This window comes from Dermacentor variabilis, chromosome 7 (assembly GCF_050947875.1).
Source record: "Dermacentor variabilis isolate Ectoservices chromosome 7, ASM5094787v1, whole genome shotgun sequence".
NCBI lineage: Eukaryota > Metazoa > Arthropoda > Arachnida > Ixodida > Ixodidae > Dermacentor > Dermacentor variabilis.
Window position 1 is genome coordinate 118,055,474 of NC_134574.1, and position 8,690 is coordinate 118,064,163.

The 8,690-nt window shown below is 46.0% G+C and overlaps 1 pseudogene; it reads right to left on the minus strand.

The window, feature by feature from the left end:
• Nucleotides 1–390: 390 nt before the first annotated feature.
• LOC142589174 (U2 spliceosomal RNA) lies at nt 391–570 on the minus strand (annotated as a pseudogene).
• Nucleotides 571–8,690: the final 8,120 nt, after the last annotated feature.

The window sequence follows — 8,690 nt, forward strand, 5'->3', positions numbered from 1 at the left end:
GCACACATTTCTTCGAGTTTTTTTCCTAATACTGTAGTGCAGATAAGAAGAGTGAAGAAAGGAATAATAAAAACCTGAGTTTAAACATATTCGGAAAACTTCTTGAAGGGCTGAGCAAGGAATTAGCGTTGGCTCGCTCCGCCTTGCAACACCATTACGGCTGCGCCCTAATTTGAACTGCGCCTTACTTTGAAATAATTTAGAACTGTGACAGTGTAGAAATCTGACACGGAACGGAGAGCATGGTTTCCATAGTGAGAAAGGAAGCCTTATGAAGAATCTGTAGGTAAAATTAGCCATGAGTTTCATTTTACAGTAAAGGGGCATATTTCTAGGTTCCGGACGAAATTCCGTTCGTCTATCGAGCCTTGTAGATGGAGAATTTCTTCCCATACGTGGGCCGATCCCGAAGATAGTGCAATGCCCGGACGAGCCGCGGCGAAGGCGAAGCTGGCTTTAAGCACTTCGCCAACTTGCAAAAATATCTTTATTATCTTATTTCCAAATACAACCCGTGTCATATATTAAGCTGATAAGAACAGATACTACACATTGACCCGCGTCGGCCATGTCTACGTTCACACCGTCCGCTCTTTGTCGGTGTTCCGAGCTCTTGTGTGTCTCATTTTCTCTCTTTCCGCTCTCCCGTGGTGGTGGTCTCGTAAGGGGGCTGCCCGTCAGGACCGTGAGGCGGAAAGAAATGCGAACCGTTCATGTGGCCTTGATCCCGCAAACTTGGAAAGTCGCCGCAGCAACGGCCAGGTTTCAGAGGGAGTTAGTGGGAACCAATTCGGAGTTGGCTCCGCTTGTGGTTTTCACGTGAGCTCAAAATCATTACTGAACTTCGGGACGTCAGCCAACACACGATCGCCTTGGCTACGGCGTAGTGCGTGCCCTCGGAGTGCGATGAGGTTGCGTGCTTGTTCTACTTGCCCGAATTCGTTAGTAAGAGTTGCCGCGCCGCGTTTTGCAACAACACATGTGTATGCATTTTCCCCAGTGCCTCATCACCTTGCGAGGCTCAACATCCTGGAGGAGCGAGTAGTCCAGCCTCGCTATCCATCTATGCGCATACAGCGTTTGACGCATGGCAGTGGACAGTTCCCTGTTGAGGGATCCACACACACAGCTTCGCTGGTCATCCAGTTTCAGTGAATGGAATTGCACTGAACTTTTTTTCTTCTTTGGAGCGCAGATAGAGAGATGGGGAAAACGGGGAGATTTACCTGACGAGCGTCTGTTTTGCTACTCTGCACTAAGGTAAGGAAAAGGGAGACTAGAAAAAGGGAGGAAAGGGTGCGCATTCAATGCACGAGGCAGCACGCGCAGGAGCACTATGGACGGGAACACAGGCCGGTGCACTTCATATGACGGATTAGTGCACTCAACGCTTTTTGTGTCAGCGACATATGTGGCCACAGTCCGAGTATTTTTCATCATAGAGCGCTCTCGAGTTCATAAGGTTTAAAAGTGTCTGGGGAGAGAGCCATTGGACGTCGCAGTAAGATAAGATGGAGAAATGCCCGGTGGAGTAACACCTTTCCAGTTGGTCATTGTGCCATGAATACCTCAAAGCACAGAAAGATGAAGAAAAATTTGTCCTGGCGGTTCGAACCTCAGAGAGTAAGGCCTTTCCACCGTGTCATTACTACCTCAAAGCACGGGAACCTTCGCCTTGCTTCAAGTACGTAATTACTTCTCACTACGGTGAGCTTGAAGGTGAGGCCGGGGGTCCTGGTGCTGCTGATGACGATGATTGCCCAATGAAGAGGCCGAAAGGAACAGACCCAATTTCTCGTTTTCTATTGGTGTATGCAATTAGTGAAGCGGGTGAACTTTCCCAATTTGACTTCCAATGTAAGGTTACATGAAAGTGTTATATGCTCATGATGTTCCTATACAGCATGAGAAAACCGTGCAACATGTTTTCTCTCGGAACAGCAACATCATGAAGCCATGGAAACTGGGCCGAGCATCCTCCCTTCTAAGCCTAATATTCTATCTTGTTGAAGCTGTCGGTTTAAGGGACTGGGTTGGGCAGTTCATATTCGTAATTGCCGACTTTTACAGTGCGCATATATTATAAACTGGTGAAATGTAGCACGCAAGAAGACACATGTTGCTTATTACCATAGGTAGGGCTAACAGAGTTTACATGATTGGAAAATCGAACCATTGCTGTATATGTTAGGTGGATAAGGAGAAGCTCAGGCACTTGACACGCTGTGGTACGTTCTGTGTACATGTCTTCCCGCGCCAGGGTTCTCAATTCGGCCTGTTTAGGTTTGTTGGCGTTGCGGTTTGGCACAAAGAGTCCATGGAAAAATTAAAAGAGAGCAAACAATGAAAACGTACAGAAACACTAAGCCGAGAAAGATTTTTCTATCTCTATCTTTACTTGGTACACTGCTTAGTTATTTTCGTCTCGGCGAACTAACCCTGAACCCTTTTCCGTAACGCTGAAGCCCGTTAGCGGCTTTTCTATTTGAAGTAGTGCCAAGAGTGATCTCTCACTGCCTACCACAACAGGGCAATTCTTTGAAGCTGCTGGAGAGACGAGCACAAGGGCGCGTAGGCAAGGCTGCTTACTTAGCCTTGTGTACGCAAGATGCTAAGAGTGCGCGGCAACCGATACAGGGCCCGTGTTTTTCCACTTCCTTGGTTTGCCAGTCGTCTCGGCGTGCGCTATGCACATTGCGCAAACAGTTGAGCACTCATCAGTTAATCTCTCATGTAGCACTCCTTTCTAGCTATTTCATTTGTTTACATTGAAGCTTAAATGAAGCGTAACTATAAGGAAGTCAATATTTATAGAAGTAAAGCGAACCTGTTATTTATGCAGCTTTTTCGAATTCTGCTACCATGCGTAACGAGGTGCACTTTAGCATTTTGTAAGCAAGCTGTTCCGTTTACCATAAATACCAGCAAGAACCACGTGGGCTTCGATCATTCAGTTCTCTTTTATTAAGCCTGAAATTAACATGGATGCTATTAAAGTGTACAGGGCCAATATACTCTTACGTTCAGCGCCAGATAGGAATCGTTACACGATGTAACACTTATTCTTGGAGCAGAGGTACATATTGTCTGTACGTTAACCTGTGTCACTTCAACTGCTGTCAAGATGGGTGTGGTATTCAAATTAGGAAATTTGTAGGTGCGCAAGAGATGGGTTATTGGAGATCATGGGGAAAGTCCTTCGTCTTGCAGTGGACGAAAATATTAGGCTAAGCATAAAGATAATGCAATAGTTCTCCCCAGTTTATCACACAAACTTCTTATGCGTTCTATACAACTACCCTAAAGGGGCAGGAAACGAGGATCTAGCAATTTTTGTTTAGGTCCTTAAAATCCCAGACACTGCTAAGCTCTTCTGACAATCATCCCTAGCATTAAAATTAAATTATGGGGTTTTACGTGCTAAAACCACTTTCTGATTATGAGGCACGCCGTAGTGGAGGACTCTGGGAATTTCGACCACCTGGGGTTCTTTAACGTGCACCTAAATCTAAGTACACGGGTGTTTTCGCATTTCGCCCCCATCGAAATGCGGCCGCCGTGGCCGGGATTCGATCCCGCGACCTCGTGCTCAGCAGTCTAACACCATAGCCACTGAGCAACCACGGCGGGTGTCGTCCCTAGCATGTCCCACATATACTTTAAATATGGGCTTGGTGAATAAAATGTTTTATTCGAGACACTACTCCACCTACAACGAGCTTACTAAACACTGATATCTCAGTCGTTGAACCTACTTCGTTCCTCATCCGCTTACATAAAATCTATCCGGATGCTTACATGAATGGTACTTGCCGCTATTGGGGAGAAATAGCCACGTTAAAACACGTGCTCTGGGGGTGTGCCCGGTCACGCTCTATCATCAATAACAGCTCGGCCAGATGGGAGGTCGTTCTCCGCAGGTCTCTTCTGTCTGACCAACTCTGGGCTGTGCAGCAGGTCCACGATGCGGCCGAGACGCTCGGCCTCCCGATTCGCACGTGCGAGTGGCCCGCTTCGTGAAGACTCATGATCTCCAGGACCTAAATAAAGTTTTACCATACCGTAGTATACCACGAAAACAGTTATGTAGCGTTTTAACGCACGTCTAGTTCCAGAGGAGTGTCGCTAGAAAATGAAGCATTCTACGCCTCCTTTGACCAGAAGTGGGCCTATCCAAGACACTGTACAGTAGAAAAGAGGTCCATGCCAGTAGATGATGTTATAAAAAGTGTGTTGACCCGGAAAACAGTCTAATCTGCAAACGTTGGGTCACGCGTGGGAGGCTATATTTGTCACCCGCATATTCTTGCTTCATCCTTGACTTGATTGTATATGTCCAATCCCGCGCAATGGAATTGTAGTGGATATAAACAATGATGATGATGATGTATGGGGTTTTGTGGCGCAAGGGCCAGGTATGGCCAAAGAGCGCCATGTCTGTGCTAATGAGTTTGCAGTGTAATTATGATTACTATGAAGTTCGTGTGAGGTGGCTGTAAAGAGGCCTTAAAATATACGCTCTAAAGTGCGTAAAATCTGTATGATAAAATTATGGCGATGACGTATGACTTGTACTATGAACATTTAGATGCATTTAAAAAGAATGATACGATGGGTAAAATATATCTCATTGTAAAAAATCCTAGAGCACTACTGCCTCCTTAGAGCCCTTGAAACACAAGGGCCTGGAGGCATGTGCTTATGCAAAACAATTATCGCAGTGGCATCCTCTCGAGAGAGGAGGCGCTACGAATTCATGGGACTAATAACATGTAAGACCACATCTTTAAGAAAACCTAGCACTGTGTCTGTATTAAAAAGCGGTTCTGGACCAAGAAGCATTGCAGGATGAAGAGGAATGTGCTGTCGGTATGCTAATGAAAAATGTCTCTTTCTCTCAGATTCGGCTTCCCGACACTCCAGGAGGACGTGGAGTACGGTCAGCCTCTCCCCGCATCTACCACAGGTTGGAGGCTCACTTCCGGTGAGTAGAAAATTATGGGTGCCAAACGGGTGTCCTATTCTGAGACGACAGAATAGGACATCTGTTCGGCGCGATTTTGTAGTAGAGGGCCAAAATCCTAACTGTGGTTTTATCAGGTGGAGCTTATTATCCGTTTCCGCATCCCACATGTGTTGCCAGTGATCTCGCAGCCTCCTTCGCAAGAAAGGCCTCAGATCTGTGAAAGGCACCGCAGCGGTAGGGTTAACAGCTTGCAAGGTGATTGACGTGGCCATCTCGTCCGCCAGAACGTTACCTTCGATTCCCCTATGGCCAGGGACCCAGCATATTATGATATTCTGGTTAGATGAGTACGCTTTGCACAAGACCGAATATAGTTCATTAAATACGGGATTTTTATGTTTGCTGAGTGACATTAAGGCTTTCACGACGCTGAGAGAGTCTGTATAGATCGCTGCTTTTGGAAGTTTCGATTTTCTTATGTGCTTTACAGCAGAGAGTAATGCGTAGGCTTCGGCCGTAAAGATACTTGTTTCCGGATGCAGTACATCGGATTCCGAAAACGATGGGCCGACGGCTGCATAGGATACCCCGGCATTTGACTTCGAAGCGTCTGTGTAGAACTCTGCGCAGGAGTGCTTGTGCTGGAGTTCAAGGAAATGCATTCCGATTTCGGCCTCAGGAGCGTGCTTTGTAACTTTTATAAAGGATATGTCACATTGTATCACCTTCCACTCCCAAGGAGGTAAGAGCTTGATTGTGTGCATTAAGCGATGCTCGAGGAGTGGGACATGCATTTCATCGCTAAGCTCCTTCACACGCAGCCAGAAAGGCTGTCTTATGGAGGGACGATTGCTGAAAAGTGTAGCGCACGTCATATCAGTAACGGTATCAAAACATGGATGTTCAGGATTAGAGCGTACTTTAAGGAAATATGTAAGGCTAATGTATGATCTCTGTAGCTGCAGAGACCACTCATTTGATTCTACATATAGACTTTGTATGGGACTCGTTCTGAAAGCGCCAGTGGCCAGTCGGATTCCTAGATGGTGAACTGGGCCTAGCATCTTTAGCGCGCTCGGGGCGGCAGAGTTATATACTACAGCACCATAATCCAATCGAGACCGAATAAGGCTCTTGTAAAGGTTCATTAAACACTTCCTGTCACTACCCCATGTAGTCTGGGATAGAAGTTTCATTAAGTTCATTGTTTTTAGACATTTTTCTTTCAAATATTTAATGTGTGGAATGAAAGTGAGTCTGTAGTCAAATATGATACCTAGGAATTTGTGCTCTTTGCTGATAGGTATTCGTTGTCCACACAGTTCTAAGGAAGGATCCGGAACCAGGCCTCTCTTTCTTGTAAAAAGAACGCAAGAGCTTTTGTTAGGATTGATCTTAAATCGATTCTTGTCTGCCCACACTGAGACTTTGTTCAGGCCATGCTGTACCTGTCTCTCGCAGACTGCGAGGTTACAAGATTTGAAATCTATTTGAATGTCGTCCACGTAGACAGAGTAAAAGATGGCGGGTGGTAATGAAGCACGAAGCGTGTTCATCTTCACGATAAAGAGTGTGCAGCTGAGCACGCCTCCTTGGGGTACACCCGTTTCTTGCGTAAAAGGACGTGAGAGTGCATTGCCGACTTTTACCCGGAAAGTACGATTTGACAGATAGCTTTCTATTATATTAAGCATATTACCGTGGATGCCCATTTCTGACAAATCTCTTAAGATTCCGTAACGCCACGTAGTATCGTACGCCTTCTCCATATCGAGGAATATGGATAAGAAGAATTCTTTGTGTACAAATGCGTCCCGGATATTTGCTTCTACACGTACAAGATGGTCAGTTGTGGAGCGCCCTTCTCGGAAGCCGCACTGATAGGGATCAAGGATTTTGCTCAGTTCAAGGAAATGAATGAGTCGCCGATTAATCATTTTTTCAAACACCTTACAAATGCAACTTGTGAGGGCTATCGGGCGGTAACTTGCCACTGAGGAAGGGTCCTTGCCTTGTTTCAAAACAGGACCACAATGGCTTCCTTCCATGCAGTTGGAAGGTACCCTGCATCCCAAATGGTGTTGAAAAGTATGAGTAGTGTAACCTGCGTGTCGTTGTCTAAGTTTTTGAGCATTTCATACATGATTCTATCGGATCCTGGTGCGGAGCTGTTGCATGCGCTCAAGGCAGCTCTCAATTCGGCAATACAATAAGGACGGTTGTAAGGCTCTTTCTCTCGACCTTTTCTTGTTAATGGCTTCCGTTCTTCTGTTTGTTTGTATTTGAGAAAGGATTGTGTATAATTTGTTGGACTTGACACGCTCTCAAAATATTCCCCAAGTGAGTCTGCCTGGTCTTGCAGTGTATCGCCCTGTGTGTTTACCAGGGGGAGTGAATGTGTTTGCCGCCCTCTAATCCTATTCACTCTGTTCCAGGCTTTGGCCTCATCCCTAAACGAGTTAATACTCGATAAAAACTTGTGCCAGCTTTCTCTTCTGGCCTGTCGGCGGGTTCGCCTGCCTTGGGACTTTATTTTTTTAAAATTGACAAGATTCTCAGTGGTGGGAGAAGCGCGCAGCAACCCCCACGCCTTGTTCTGATTCTTACGGGCGGTCCGACATTCGCTGTTCCACCACAGTACACGTGGTTTGCATGCCAAACCGCTTACTTCGGATATGCATTTTGATGCTGCATCTATTATGAATGATGTAAGATACTCCACAGCAGCATCAATTTCTAGAGAAGACATGTCGGCCCATGAGATGTTAGTGAGAGTTCGAAATTTCTCCCAGTCGGCTGTGTCTATCTTCCACCTAGGAGCTTGCGGAGGATATTCGTTTTCTTTAGATGTTCTTATCAGTATGGGAAAGTGGTCGCTCCCGTAAGGTTTCTTCGTAACTTCCCATTCAAGTTCGAGCAGTATAGACGGGGAAACTATACTAAGATCTATTGAAGAAAATGTTCTGTTTGCTAGAGAGTAATATGTGGCTTCCTTTTTATTCAGCAAGCACGCACCGGAAGAAAAGAGGAACTGTTCAACAAGACGACCTCGCGCGTCTGTGCGAGAGTCGCCCCACAGGGAGCTGTGCGCATTGAAATCGCCAAGAACAACATAAGGTTCTGGCAATTCGTCTATAAATGACTGAAAATCATGCTTGTTTAACTTGAAGTGTCGGGGTACATAAAGCGAGCAAATGGTGACGAGTTTATTTAAAAGAACAGCTCGAACCGCCTCTGCTTGAAGGGGCGTTTGTAGCTGTAAACCCTGACAGGAGATACTTTTATGAACGAAAATGGCAACACCGCCTGATGATACGACTGCATCATCGCGATCTTTGCGAAACTTGACATACGGTCGGAGAAAGTTTGTATGTTGTGGTTTTATGTGTGTTTCCTGTAGACACAGCACTGTTGGATTGTGTTTTTGGATAAGCTCTTGCACATCATCAAGGTTCGTAAGAAGACCTCTGATGTTCCATTGAATTATTTGTGTATCCATATTGGGAGCAAATGGGTGCTGTGCAGACGGAAACAGAAGTATTAATTACGAAGATTTCAGTGATTAAATTACAGAGCCCTTTCGAGGCCCTGTAATAGGGGTTTTGTTCTTTCTGGAGCGCTCGAAGGAGCCTCGCCGCTCCTTAGGCGCTTGGTGCGCCTTGAGGATGGGTGTAGTGTCCAGCGCCTCTTGTGAGGCGACGGACACGTGCTCTTGCGAGCGGGA